At 32.1% G+C, this 15,057-nt stretch overlaps 1 long non-coding RNA gene across 1 annotated transcript; it reads left to right on the forward strand.

Annotated features, from left to right (window-relative positions):
- The first annotated feature begins 8,635 nt into the window (after positions 1 to 8,635).
- Positions 8,636 to 14,764, forward strand: LOC128991609 (uncharacterized). The gene is made up of 4 exons (XR_008490673.1): positions 8,636 to 8,681; positions 9,769 to 9,990; positions 11,005 to 11,143; positions 14,334 to 14,764. It is a non-coding gene; the product is annotated as an uncharacterized LOC128991609 (long non-coding RNA).
- The last annotated feature ends 293 nt before the right edge of the window (positions 14,765 to 15,057 follow it).

Consider the following 15,057-nt stretch of genomic DNA (forward strand, 5'->3'; position numbering starts at 1 on the left):
CATTTATTGACTAAGAACTTTTATGTTGTAAATATTTATCTTGTTTATTTCTTTCCTTGTTTACAAGAAAATAGACGACTCGAGTGTTACAAACTATAGTTTTTAAGGAATAATGTGAAATAAGTTAATTTTTATAGGATAAAAAACTTAATCAACCAACATACGATCGTGAAGACAGCTATCGCCAGCTAACGGCGGGCGGAGAATTCCATACCCCCACCACCCATTCTGTGTACAGTCTAATAAAACGGAAATAGACCTCAAATTTAATAAAAATTTTAAAACCTTTTTTTAACAATATAACACATAATGTAGCGTTTTCCAGCACATATTAACGATTTAAATGGGGGAAATACTTGAATGCATAACAAATAAAAAAAAATATATAAATAAAATGTTAGTTATTTTGAGCTAGAAGTCCAGCTAACGAATTGGCGCTTAGCGAACAGACAACCTTCGACGGATAATAAAATTATGTTCCTTATCAATTCCCAAACTTTTTATTGCTGAAATTACTAGAGGTAAATGTAACCTTAAAGTGGACACATGTTAAAAGAAAATAAAAATGGTGGAAATTAGGTTAAAGTTCCCCTAACCATTTACTTACCACTCAATCTGTAGAACTCACTCGACTTTCGACGGGTAATAAAATAATGTTCCTTATCAATTCCCAAACTTTTTATTGCTGAAATTAGTTGAGTTACATGTAATCTAAAAGTGTACATATGTTATAACAAAATAAAAGTGGTGGAAAATAGGTTAAAGTTACCCTAATCATTTATATACCGCTCACTCTGGAAAAACGAGAAAACTTTCGACGGATGATAAAATTATGTTACATATCAATTCCCATACTTTTTATTGCTGAAATTACTAGAGGTACATGTAACCTTAAAGTGGACATATGTTAAAAGAAAATAAAATTGGTGGAAAATAGGTTAAAGTTCACCTAATCATTTCCATACCGCGTACGCTTAAAAATCCAGTCAACTTTCGACGGATAATAAAATTATGTTCCTTATAATTCCCAAACTTTTTATTGCTGAAATTAGTTGAGTTACATGTAATCTAAAAGTGTACATATGTTATAACAAAATAAAAGTGGTGGAAAATAGGTTAAAGTTACCCTAACCATTTCCATACCGCGTACGCTGAAAAATCCAGACAACTTTCGACGGATAATAAAATTATGTTCCTTATCAATTCCCAAACTTTTTATTGCTGAAATTAGTAGAGGTACATGTAATCTAAAAGTGTACATATGTTATAACAAAATAAAAGTGGTGGAAAATAGGTTAAAGTTACCCTAACAATTTCCATACCGCGTACGCTGAGAAATCCAGTCAACTTTCGACGGATAATACAATTATGTTCCTTATCAATTCCCAAACTTTTTATTGCTGAAATTAGTTTGGGTACATGTAATCTAAAAGTGTACATATGTTATAACAAAATAAAAGTGGTGGAAAATAGGTTAAAGTTACCCTAACCATTTCCATACCGCGTACGCTGAAAAATCCAGACAACTTTCGACGGATAATAAAATTATGTTCCTTATCAATTCCCAAACTTTTTATTGCTGAAATTAGTTGAGGTCCATGTAACCTAAAAGTGTACATAGGTTATAACAAAATAAAAGTGGTGGAAAATAGGTTAAAGTTCCCCTAACCATTTTTCGTACCATTCAATCTGTAGAACTCACTCAACTTTCGACGGATAATAAAATTATGTTCCTTATCAATTCCCAAACTTTTTATTGCTGAAATTAGTAGAGGTACATGTAACCTTAAAGTGGACATATGTTATAACAAAATAAAAGTGGTGGAAAATAGGTTAAAGTTACCCTAACCATTTACTTACCATTCAATCTGTAGAACTCACTCAACTTTCGACGGATAATAAAATTATGTTCCTTATCAATTCCCAAACTTTTTATTGCTGAAATTAGTTGAGGTACATGTAACCTAAAAGTGTACATATGTTATAACAAAATAAAAGTAGTAGAAAATAGGTTAAAGTTACCCTAATCATTTATATACCGCTCACTCTGGAAAAACAAGAAAACTTTCGACGGATAATAAAATTATGTTACATATCAATTCCCAAACTTTTTATTGCTGAAATTACTAGAGGTACATGTAACCTTAAAGTGGACATATGTTAAAAGAAAATAAAAGTGGTGGAAAATAGGTTAAAGTTCACCTAATCATTTCCATACCGCGTACGCGGAAAAATCCAGTCAACTTTCGACGGATAATAAAATTATGTTCCTTATCAATTCCCAAACTTTTTATTGCTGAAATTAGTTGAGGTACATGTAATCTAAAAGTGTACATATGTTATAACAAAATAAAAGTGGTGGAAAATAGGTTAAAGTTCACCTAATCATTTCCATACCGCGTACGCTTAAAAATAAAGTCAACTTTCGACGGATAACAAAATTATGTTCCTTATCAATTCCCAAACTTTTTATTGCTGAAATTAGTTGAGGTACATGTAACCTAAAAGTGTACATATGTTATAACAAAATAAAAGTGGTGAAAATAGGTTAAAGTTCCCCTAACCATTTACTTACCATTCAATCTGTAGAACTCACTCAACTTTCGACGGATAATAAAATAATGTTCCTTATCAATTCCCAAACTTTTTATTGCTGAAATTAGTTTGGGTACATGTAATCTAAAAGTGTACATATGTTATAACAAAATAAAAGTGGTGGAAAATAGGTTAAAGTTACCCTAATCATTTCAATACCGCGTACGCTTAAAAATCCAGTCAACTTTCGACGGATAATAAAATTATGTTCCTTATCAATTCCTAAACTTTTTATTGCTGAAATTAGTTTAGTTACATGTAATCTAAAAGTGTACATATGTTATAACAAAATAAAAGTGGTGGAAAATAGGTTAAAGTTACCCTAATCATTTCAATACCGCGTACGCTTAAAAATCCATTCAACTTTCGACGGATAATAAAATTATGTTCCTTATCAATTCCCAAACTTTTTATTGCTGAAATTAGTTTAGTTACATGTAATCTAAAAGTGTACATATGTTATAACAAAATAAAAGTGGTGGAAAATAGGTTAAAGTTACCCTAACCATTTCCATACCGCGTACGCTGAGAAATCCAGTCATTTTTCGACGGTAAATAAAATTATGTTCCTTATCAATTCCCATACTTTTTATTGCTGAAATTACTAGAGGTACATGTAACCTTAAAGTGGACATATGTTAAAAGAAAATAAAATTGGTGGAAAATAGGTTAAAGTTTACCTAATCATTTCCATACCGCGTACGCTTAAAAATCCAGTCAACTTTCGACGGATAATAAAATTATGTTCCTTATAATTCCCAAACTTTTTATTGCTGAAATTAGTTGAGTTACATGTAATCTAAAAGTGTACATATGTTATAACAAAATAAAAGTGGTGGAAAATAGGTTAAAGTTACCCTAACCATTTCCATACCGCGTACGCTGAAAAATCCAGACAACTTTCGACGGATAATAAAATTATGTTCCTTATCAATTCCCAAACTTTTTATTGCTGAAATTAGTAGAGGTACATGTAATCTAAAAGTGTACATATGTTATAACAAAATAAAAGTGGTGGAAAATAGGTTAAAGTTACCCTAACAATTTCCATACCGCGTACGCTGAGAAATCCAGTCAACTTTCGACGGATAATAAAATTATGTTCCTTATCAATTCCCAAACTTTTTATTGCTGAAATTAGTTTGGGTACATGTAATCTAAAAGTGTACATATGTTATAACAAAATAAAAGTGGTGGAAAATAGGTTAAAGTTACCCTAACAATTTCCATACCGCGTACGCTGAGAAATCCAGTCAACTTTCGACGGATAATAAAATTATGTTCCTTATCAATTCCCAAACTTTTTATTGCTGAAATTAGATTGGGTACATGTAATCTAAAAGTGTACATATGTTATAACAAAATAAAAGTGGTGGAAAATAGGTTAAAGTTACCCTAATCATTTCAATACCGCGTACGCTTAAAAATCCATTCAACTTTCGACGGATAATAAAATTATGTTCCTTATCAATTCCCAAACTTTTTATTGCTGAAATTAGTTTAGTTACATGTAATCTAAAAGTGTACATATGTTATAACAAAATAAAAGTGGTGGAAAATAGGTTAAAGTTACCCTAACCATTTCCATACCGCGTACGCTGAGAAATCCAGTCAACTTTCGACGGTAAATAAAATTATGTTCCTTATCAATTCCCAAACTTTTTATTGCTGAAATTACTAGAGGTAAATGTAACCTTAAAGTGGACACATGTTAATAGAAAATAAAAATGGTGGAAATTAGGTTAAAGTTCCCCTAACCATTTACTTACCACTCAATCTGTAGAACTCACTCGACTTTCGACGGGTAATAAAATAATGTTCCTTATCAATTCCCAAACTTTTTATTGCTGAAATTAGTTGAGTTACATGTAATCTAAAAGTGTACATATGGTACATAGGTACCTTATACACATTAAATAATATTTACTATATTTAGATGTGCTGGTTATGGGTTTCTGGCTCTGACACGAACATTGACTCGATGTAATAATTTACAAACTGGAAAAGGAGTAAAAAAAGTGTTCCAGACATTTTCGAAAGGTTATAAAACATTTTAAAGGCAGTAAACATTGCTTTACTGCTATAAACATAAACAACACATTTACAAGATGGCATTTGTAACAACATTGGTTATGACGGAAAATAGAAGACCATCAGCATCGCTACAGCCCGGTTGCTTGGATGCATCAAGTCTGCGAACCCTACAATCTTGATCCAAACCAATGAGTTGTACAAACAACTTTTTATATTTACTTGACATACTTATAAATAGTTCCAACTACGAAAATTCTTATCCAAGGTTGCTAAGATTACAAAAAATGCAAGAATACGTCGTACTTAATCTTCTGAGCCGTTCGTAGGTCTGTGACGTTTCCATGCAGAGATAATGAATCCATCTTCCACATTTACAACATTGGCACCACTGATGTCGACGTTGGTCTGAACCATTTCCGCAGGCAAGACAAAGATCTGTAACAGGCAGCGATAATCTGAGGCATCGAAGTTGAAGGTGTTTCCTAAATTCCGAGCTGTCAAATTCCAATTCTATATCTTCAATCTTATTTTTTCCACTGAGAATTGATATGTAAAAAACGACGAACACTCCACAGCTGTTACTATCAATTTGCTTCGGATATCTTATGTTAACAAACTTCATCTCTTCGACGGTGATGGTTTCTTTTTTGGACAGCCGGTTTCTTACTCTCAGAAATTCTTTGATTTTGTCGCATTTTTTCTCGTTCTCTAAACAGTTATCATTCATAGGATCGAGATGAGTGAAAGTCTTATCCTTCATATCTATAACATATAAACTAAAATGATTGCCTAGATTGTAAGGTACAAATATCAATTTCATTTTCTTGAATTCCGTTGTGATAGGTTTGAAGACCGGTGTATACCTTGGTCTTCCTTCTTGAAGGACGAACGTGGCTTCCCCAACGGCAAAACAAAACTGTCCATCTTTTACATATGTTGCGTTGCAAAAATCTACGATTGTCGAAGTCAACCAGTTGCTGTCTGTCAGGGAAGCAAAATCTTTTTGAGATATCTTATCCAAAAACTTTCCCATATTTTTGTTTCTAAAAAAAGCTACTGTAAATCTCTCTAGACTGGCCTTGTCCTTTAAATCTAAATTCGTTGCGTCTGGTGTGTAATATGAGGGTATGTCAATCAATCCATTTTGTAATGCCGGGTGAAAGAAACTCTTTTCTGGATCTTCAAGTACCTTCAAACATATTTTCCTGAACTCTTCAATATTAGTTTCATCGATGGTATCATGGCATTTCAATCCTTGTTCAACAACTTTCATCATATAATAAAGGACAAATATTCCGCAGTTATAATTGTCAGATTGCTTTGATATTTATGGATTTATGATATGGTATGGAAATGATTAGGTGAACTTTAACCTATTTTCCACCACTTTTATTTTCTTTTAACATATGTCCACTTTAAGGTTACATGTACCTCTACTAATTTCAGCAATAAAAAGTTTGGGAATTGATAAGGAACATAATTTTATTATCCGTCGAAAGTTTACTGGATTTTTCAGCGTACGCGGTATTGAAATGATTAGGTGAACTTTAACCTATTTTCCACCACTTTTATTTTCTTTTAACATATGTCCACATTAAGGTTACATGGACGTCAACTAATTTCAGCAATAAAAAGTTTGGGAATTGATAAGGAACATAATTTTATTATCCGTCGAAAGTTGTCTGGATTTTTCAGCGTACGCGGTATGGAAATGGTTAGGGTAACTTTAACCTATTTTCCACCACTTTTATTTTGTTATAACATATGTACACTTTTAGATTACATGTAACTAAACTAATTTCAGCAATAAAAAGTTTGGGAATTGATAAGGAACATAATGTTATTATCTGTCGAAAATTGACTGGATTTTTCAGCGTACGCGGTATGGAAATGGTTAGGGTAACTTTAACCTATTTTCCACCACTTTTATTTTGTTATAACATATGTACACTTTTAGATTACATGTAACTAAACTAATTTCAGCAATAAAAAGTTTGGGAATTGATAAGGAACATAATTTTATTATCTGTCGAAAATTGACTGGATTTTTCAGCGTACGCAGTATGGAAATGGTTAGGGTAACTTTAACCTATTTTCCACCACTTTTATTTTCTTTTAACATATGTCCACTTTAAGGTTACATGTACCTCTACTAATTTCAGCAATAAAAAGTTTGGGAATTGATAAGGAACATAATTTTATTATCCGTCGAAAGTTGAGTGAGTTCTACAGGTTGAATGGTACGAAAAATGGTTAGGGGAACTTTAACCTATTTTCCACCACTTTTATTTTGTTATAACATATGTACACTTTTAGATTACATGTACCTCAACTAATTTCAGCAATAAAAAGTTTGGGAATTGATAAGGAACATAATTTTATTATCCGTCGAAAGTTGACTAGATTTTTCAGCGTACGCGGTATGGAAATGGTTAGGGTAACTTTAACCTATTTTCCACCACTTTTATTTTGTTATAACATGTGTACACTTTTAGATTACATGTAACCCAACTAATTTCAGCAAAAAAAAGTTTGGGAATTGGTAAGGAACATAATTTTATAACCCGTCGAAAGTTGACTGGATTTTTCAGCGTACGCGGTATGGAAATTGTTAAGAGAACGTTAACCTATTTTCCACCACTTTTATTGTCTTATCACATATGTCCACCTTAAGGTTACATGTACTTTAACTAATTTCAGCAATAAAAAGTTTGGGAATTGTTAAGGAACATAATTCTATTACCCGTCGAAGGTTGGCTGGATTTTTCAGCATAAGCGGTATGGAAGAGATTAGGGGAACTTTGACCTATTTTTCACCACTTTTTATTTTGTTATAACATATGTACACTTTTAGGTTACAATTTACATTGTTACAATTTAAGTTTACATATATACCTACCTCTATATGTATATAATTAATGTATATAATTAATATAATTATATAATGTATATAATTAATATACATCTATAGATGTATATTAATTATAATATATAATAATATAGTGTATATTGACATTTTGAAATAAAAAATTTATTTATACTCAGTTTTTATAGTTACTTTTATATTTTAAACAGTAGTTTTAGGTAGAAACGAGTCTATACATTATTTAGGTAATATATGTATATTGCGATAAAAGTAAATAACTATATAATTTTCCACTAGTATACTTTGTCGTAATACATATATTATTTAAGTATATTCACTACTTAATAAATAAGTATAGGGAATTAGTTTTGGTTTGGAAATCTGTAAATTATCCGTAGTAGGTAGTTGCATATGCGAGGTCTTTTTTTTTAACATCGACTGTACTACTCTAAGCTAGGCGCTAGGCGGTATCTGATTGGTCGAGAGGGAGAAGAGGGGAAGTCGTTGGGAATGGGCACACGGAAGGGACTAAGGCTAAAGGTGTAGTGACGTCATATCTCTAGTGGGTAATGTCTTCTCTTGAGGCGACACGATTACCGTTACGAAACGATGTGATTTCAGCGGCGTTCGTGGCATAGTTGGTAGCGTTTCGGATTGGTGTGCAGGAGGTCCCGGGTTCGAATCCCGCTGGTAGCACTGACTTTTTGTCAACAAATTTTTCATTTCAGCAAGTTTGGTTGGTTAGGTTAGGTTATGACAGTTTAATTTTATAATACTACATTTTAAAATTAATTTTATAATTAATTAAAAATTATAAGTAATTATTAATTACATTTTTATCTTATATAGTTTTTATACTATCAGCAAGTCTGGTTGGTTAGGTTATGTTATGACAGTTTAATTTTAAAAATTAAAAATTTATTTTATAATTTTAAAACAATATTTTATAATTAAAAAGATAATTTTATAACTAAAAAAAAAATAATTTAAATTATTTCAACTTAGCAGTTCTAGCAGCGAACGCTGACACTACAAGATATGTTAGCCTTAGTCCCTCCCGTGTGCCCCACCGGAAGTCGTTGTGGGAGGGGAAAAAATGTAGGGTCGACAGCTGGCGATAGCTGTCTTCACGGTCGTAACCAACATGATAACTTAATAACATTAGTCCTACCAGACACTAACTTAGGTAAGTCACCAACAAGAACCTAAGATACAGCTTATTCATATGCTAATTCTGGATCATCAACATCAAGCAATATTGGGGTACAGTTTCTTAACTGGGCTATGCTAATATCGATTGAAACTGTCGATTCGATTAGTAAACTTTCATGCGATTTTTTCACCTTGGTTGGTTAGGTTAGGTTAAGATAGTTTAATTTGATAATAAATATATTTAAAAATATCGATTATTAATCAATCTCTATTTTCAATTCGATAGTTTCAATCGATATTAGCATAGCCCAGTTAAGAAACTGTACCCGTCTCTTTTTCCCACTGACCCAGTGTCAACTTTAAGAATTTGTTTAAGTTATGTAAAAATATTTGGCTGCACTTAAATCGCATGAAGGTTTACTAATCGAATCGATAGTTTCAATCTATACTTATTAGCATAGCCCAGCTAACAAACTCTACCCGTATTTTGAATATTTCATTCCTTTAGTTAGGTTAGGTTTTACCCTAACTAACCAAACTTGATATAGGCCTAGGCCTAAGTTTATCAAATGAAATAATCAATATGACTGGGACGGATGGCGTCGTCCTGTAATCCAGCTATTAGGAGGTCACGAATTGTGGATATTTATAGGCATGCACTGTGGATTCGACACTCCCTGGTGTGGATTAACATCCGCACGAGTGAGTACTTACTACGACTCTCCCCAGTACTATCCTGATAATTAGACCAATTCGTACTTATAGGCCTATACCAAGGCAATAACTTAATGTGGTTCGGATTCCACTATAAACTGTATGTCCCTTAGTTGCCATTAGCTGTTTGGGCTATTAATTAACAGCTGTGTCTAAGGAATGTCAGTCTTAGTCACTAACAAGACTACAAGATCGCTCCACTCATCTCCATTCATACTTGGCTTAAAATACCTACTTTGTATGGTCGCCAAGTAATAAGAAAGAAAGTAGGCCTATTAAAGAAATACATTCATTGGAATGAGTGTAGGACGTAAACTTAAGTGCTTTCAAATATTCTAGAGCTGTTTGTATTTTGTGTAAGACTAGACTTGGATTATATCATTCATTGCTGATGACTTCAATGTTAGTTTTATAGATGATCCTGGAGCAAAGGCTGTAATTTAACCTGAACCCAAATTGGTCTCTGTTTTAAATATTGTCTTGAACCAATAAGTTAAGAGGACTAACTTTTCTGGACGACCTTGCCATCGACATCACTGCAGATGAGAAAGAAAGAGAGACCAGAGTTGTGTACCTAATTACCATACTGCTGTGATAATGTTCCTTGGTCTAACCATAACTTAAGTGAGGTGAGTCAATATTCTTTCCCCTTTGGGATAGATTCTAGGCTGTTTGTTAACTAAGTAATTCAAAGTTCAAATCGGTACTTTGGTAAGTATTATCCGGAGGCTACAAATATACAGCGCTTTGCGGCGGTTAAGTTATGTTAGGTTGGGTTATCATGGAAAGAACATTTTTATGTCCTAGGCCTACTGTCCATATTTGGGTGGGTTTATTCTTAACTGTACAATATCTTTTGTTTGATTTTTTTGCGTTTATAAATTTATTTTATGGACAGAATTTAACCTTCATTCGATTGGTGGTTAAATGACAGCTGTTTAATAATACATGTACACTTGAAAATAAGTTGGCTACCCATTCAAGATATTACGACTACGATCAACTGGTACAGCTTACCATTTCACCAATGTTTGGATTCAACCTAACCTATAAACGTGTTGAACAGAGTTTGAAAGACTAATTATTTATATGTTTTATAATAACTGTAAGAAAAATATGATTCGTAACACAAGTGCAAACTGCCTTTGCTGCACTCGAGATACTTTCCACACTCGCCTACGGCTCGTGCGTTTAAACATTTCTCTCATGTGTAGCAAAGTGCCACTTCGCCCACTAGTTAAGCCTACTATAGTTTTTGGTGGAACATGAGGATAATATATAATCTGTATGCAAATTTATAGTTTTTTATAACAATTTAAATCTAGGCCCCTACTTAAAATTTATTTGGATTACATCTCGAAACATGTTGTTTAGAAATTACTTAATTAGGCTATAGCTTGCATTTTTGCAAATTGGGAAATAACAATGAATTAATATTTGAAGCAATTTATTTTGTCTAAACCAAATTATTGTTACAAATTCTAATATTTGTACTAACTTGACCCAGATTTGCTCAAACATTTTCCTATTAGCTGTGTACCTATTTGAATATCGCAAATATAGAAAGGAGTGTACACACTTGTATTATTTGTTAGACTAAAATTATTTGTATAACACTATTTTTTTGCAATATTTCTGTACAGAGCTGAAGCCTACCAGTAAAATGGGGGTGTTGTAATTAATATCCTCCGACACTGGAGGATACAGGGGAGAGGTGTCAGAGGAAGAGGAGATGGATGATGGGGCCAGTTTAAGACTAAGATTGAAGAAAACTAACTTATGGTAAGTTTTGCCATTTACTTAAATTTAATACTTATAAATCCAGGGCCGTGTCCATTGCCCCGAAGCCTATGTCGCATAACCCTCCTGAATTACTAGTATTTAACCAGCATTTTAACTGGAGAGGTGCCCAAAAATTTGCTTTTGTTTTTTAGGAAATGTAGGCTATATTTTTTTACACCATACAGTAATTATAATTATTTTGAATATGTCATTGTGTTTACATTTGGTTAGTACTGAAACAGCAATAATTTTAAGACAAATGGAAAAGCCCTGTCAACCGAAGCAGTTGAAACAAGTAGAAAAATTCTCATACATCAATAAGGTATTTAGTACGAGCGTGGTTCAATAAGACCTTAGAAAAATATATAATAACACAATTTTTTGTGATAAATTCGATTTATTTTGTTATAATCTCCTTTTATTTAGCTCTATACACTTATCTTAAAGTTTCGCAAAACCTCCTTCAAATGCTGTCCAAATAAATAGCACCCTACAAACATGAAAAGCCTTCAAAATACTCTTTTTTTTTCAGTGATGACCTCATCATTTGACATCAAACGTTGCCCACCAGGTCAATTTGTTATCTTAAGAAATAAAAAAGGTCATTCAGGGCGTTTGACAAACAAAATTATTTGACGGTTTTCTTTGCCACCCTGTCAAGCGAGTGAGTGTTGGAGGGTGGTGGGAATGGTGTCGTCCCGTTTGCGAACAGTCCCGTTTGCAAACAAATTTTTGGCTGTGGGGTGAGGTACCTTGGAAGGAGTCCCGTTTGCGAACAAGTTTCGTTCTACCCTCAGTCAGGTAGTCTCCCGCACGTTAATTGTTGTCTTTCTGCTTGTAGAATACAAAGCTAATATTCAAAGACATTATCAGAATATGTGCTTTTTAGGCCTACTTTTGAATATTGTTTGTATAAATATTGGTTATTTCATCGGCAGTAAACAAGTACAATGAATCAATACGAGCAGGGACTATTCTTTTGATTAGATTCATTAACTGTCTGTAACGAATATAAATAAAATGTGACATGTTTATTTATTCTTATATTTGATGGTTCATTCATTATTGATTTTATGAAATAAGTGAGATTGTATATCTGTTGTTGTATCTAACCCTAATTAATTATTAAAAATTTCGCTAATGTGAATAATTGTATTGAAAGATTTTGGTGTAAAAAATAGTGAAATTATAAAGTTCACATTTACTTGAATCATTTTAAAATTTTTGAACAATTAACATGTGTTAAGAGTAGGGTACACACCTTAAAAATTGAAACTTTTTCTCAAGGAGATAATTAATTGTATATTTTTGCCATTTTGAGAGAAATATTGTTTACACCATTTGCCTTTTCACAAATTTTTAAATCCTAATTTCATATTACCCATAGATTAGTTATGATGTTTTCTAATCCAGAGGTAGCTACTACCTATCTATAATATTAAAACGAAACAGTGTTTTTTTATTTCACGATTCTGAATCAACTACTCGACGGATTTTCATGATTTTTGTGTTGAAAGAAAGATAATTTTGTGAACTAGGGAATGTCGAAGCCATAATTTTAGTTTAGGGTCCCAGTTTTTTAAAAATTAAGTTTTAATTTTTTAAAAATCTAGCAGCCGACGCTAAGATTCTAAACTAGCTTTTGGCATAAAATAATTTGCTTAACATAACAGCTGTAAACATTCAGCTTTTGTGTCACAAATTCAGCATTTGGATAATAATTACATGCTTAGGGTTGACTTATTTATACTATGTGTAATGCTATGCTCATTGTACGTCCATTTTATGGGTAAGAGGATGACAGACTATTTAAATATTCATGGTTTAATGATAGATGTTCTAATTTATTTTTTAGAGCAATCTTTAAAATTTTAAGTTTGTTTTAGTGCAATATAATTTGTTTTAACTAACAGCTGGTTGAATATAAAAGTTGTTTTTCAAACTAACAGGTTAGTTTATTATTCTGTGATGTTGGCATTGAATATAGAAAATAAGTAAGATTCAAGATTCTATAACAACTGATGTATACAAATCGAGGCTCTGCCCCCGAGTATTCAAAGGAAAAATTATGCAAATTATTTTTCGTTCGACTTGTTGAGGAAAGAATAGGAAAATGTGTACATGTTTTAGTTCATCTTGGCAGCTTTTTGTTTTCAGGAAATGGTTAACTGCTTGAACTTTGCTTGGATTAGAAATGGAAATATTAATATAATTTCAGTTTTTGTTGACTTCTCAATCCCGTACGTAGGACGGGCCAACAGCTCGTCTATATTATAACTTTTGACACCTTCTGTAGATTTCACATTCTATTCAATGAATAACTTTTTATGAGCGTTTCATGGTCATGATATGTATATTTTCAACCAAGTTCCTCTTAACTTAACCTACCCTCGACATAAACATTGTTTGACGACGTTAAATTTCCTAATTCTAAGCTGATATACAAATATTTCAATTTAAAAACAACAATAAAATACCCCCACCGCAGCAAACCTGCAGACTAAGCGAATTTCCATTTGACTGATTTGATTTACACTGAAATGTCTACTTACAAATATAACATTTATTCCCGATTTAAATAGAATTAGTTTAACAAGTACTTAGGTTTTGCTGCATCAGGGAGGGTAAAACTGTTTTTTTGTAAAACGTTAATAGTTAGTAAAAAATAAAAACATTTTCCAAATTTGATAAAAATATGTTCATAAACAAGCAAACTACAACAGTTTACTTATTCTCCATAAGAATAACATGGGAATTTTAAATTTACAATTTTTTGGAATTTCCTCCGTAACCATTAGGCGCATAATACGCTTCAATATACTAAATTATTTGTTTTTTTAAGCTCTACAAAATGGTTTGGAAAGAAATTGCTAAATTTTATGTTTTTTGGGTCAAAAATGGGAAAAACCTATTGTTACCCCATAAAACCCCCCGTAAACCCCCGTTCCCATGGTCCGATCATGCTGGATCGTGAACTCGTTCAAATAAACGTAGGTTTACACGTTTGTACCAAATTTCATCAAAATCGTTGTCGTTGTTATGGTTTGTTCGTTATGTAGAGGTTTATACATTGTGTCTTATGGAGAGTTCTAGGGGATTAAAAAAAATTCGTTATATCAAGGAATTTGTTATATCGAGGTTTGTTATATCAAGGTTAGACTGTATTAATTTTTGTTCTGTTATATTCCAGGCCTGATGACAGGGTGGATGGTGATGGAGGCATGGAGGTTGGGGGAGAGAAGGCTGAAGAAGTGAAGACAAATCAGTTTAGATTCATTATAATGATTAGTTTAATATTTATTTTGAATACCCGTATACTTTTATAAAAATTTTTTTCTCATTTAGATTATTTAATTAGGAAAATTTTATTATTTTTATAAAGATGTTTTCTTAAATTTTTAATATTTGTTTGTACTTCTGCCTGGTAAAAAACAAAACTGTTTATTATGTTTGTTAAAATGATTAGGCCCTACTTCCACTAATGGACCTTGTCTTGGGTTAAAAGAGATATCTTGATATTTAACTAGCAGGGTGCCTGTTCTATCTATGGGCGGGGATCGTATAAGTCAGTTGAAACCTTCTTATATTTCGATATTTGGTAAATTAATCATTTCCAACTTTATGTAGTATAGATCGCTATTTCTGTATTGATGTACTGAAATGAATAAAATTATATGAAATTAAATGTTTTTTTTTTTATATATTCTGATGAAACACTATTGATAAGGCATAAGGCATAACAATATTCTAAAGTTTATAACAGCTGATGTTTGTGTTTTTATTAATGATTATTGTATTGTGACTTTTGAGTGGTTGAAGGATTTGTGGTGATTTGGTTTTTAAGGAGATTGATGTTCCTAATTGTTTAAAGTCTATATCTATCTATCTATATACTTATTTAATACGCAAGCAGA

Source organism: Macrosteles quadrilineatus, unplaced genomic scaffold, assembly GCF_028750875.1.
Source record: "Macrosteles quadrilineatus isolate MER2022 unplaced genomic scaffold, UCM_ALF_1.0 Scaffold_1__1_contigs__length_201487025, whole genome shotgun sequence".
Classification (NCBI taxonomy): domain Eukaryota; kingdom Metazoa; phylum Arthropoda; class Insecta; order Hemiptera; family Cicadellidae; genus Macrosteles; species Macrosteles quadrilineatus.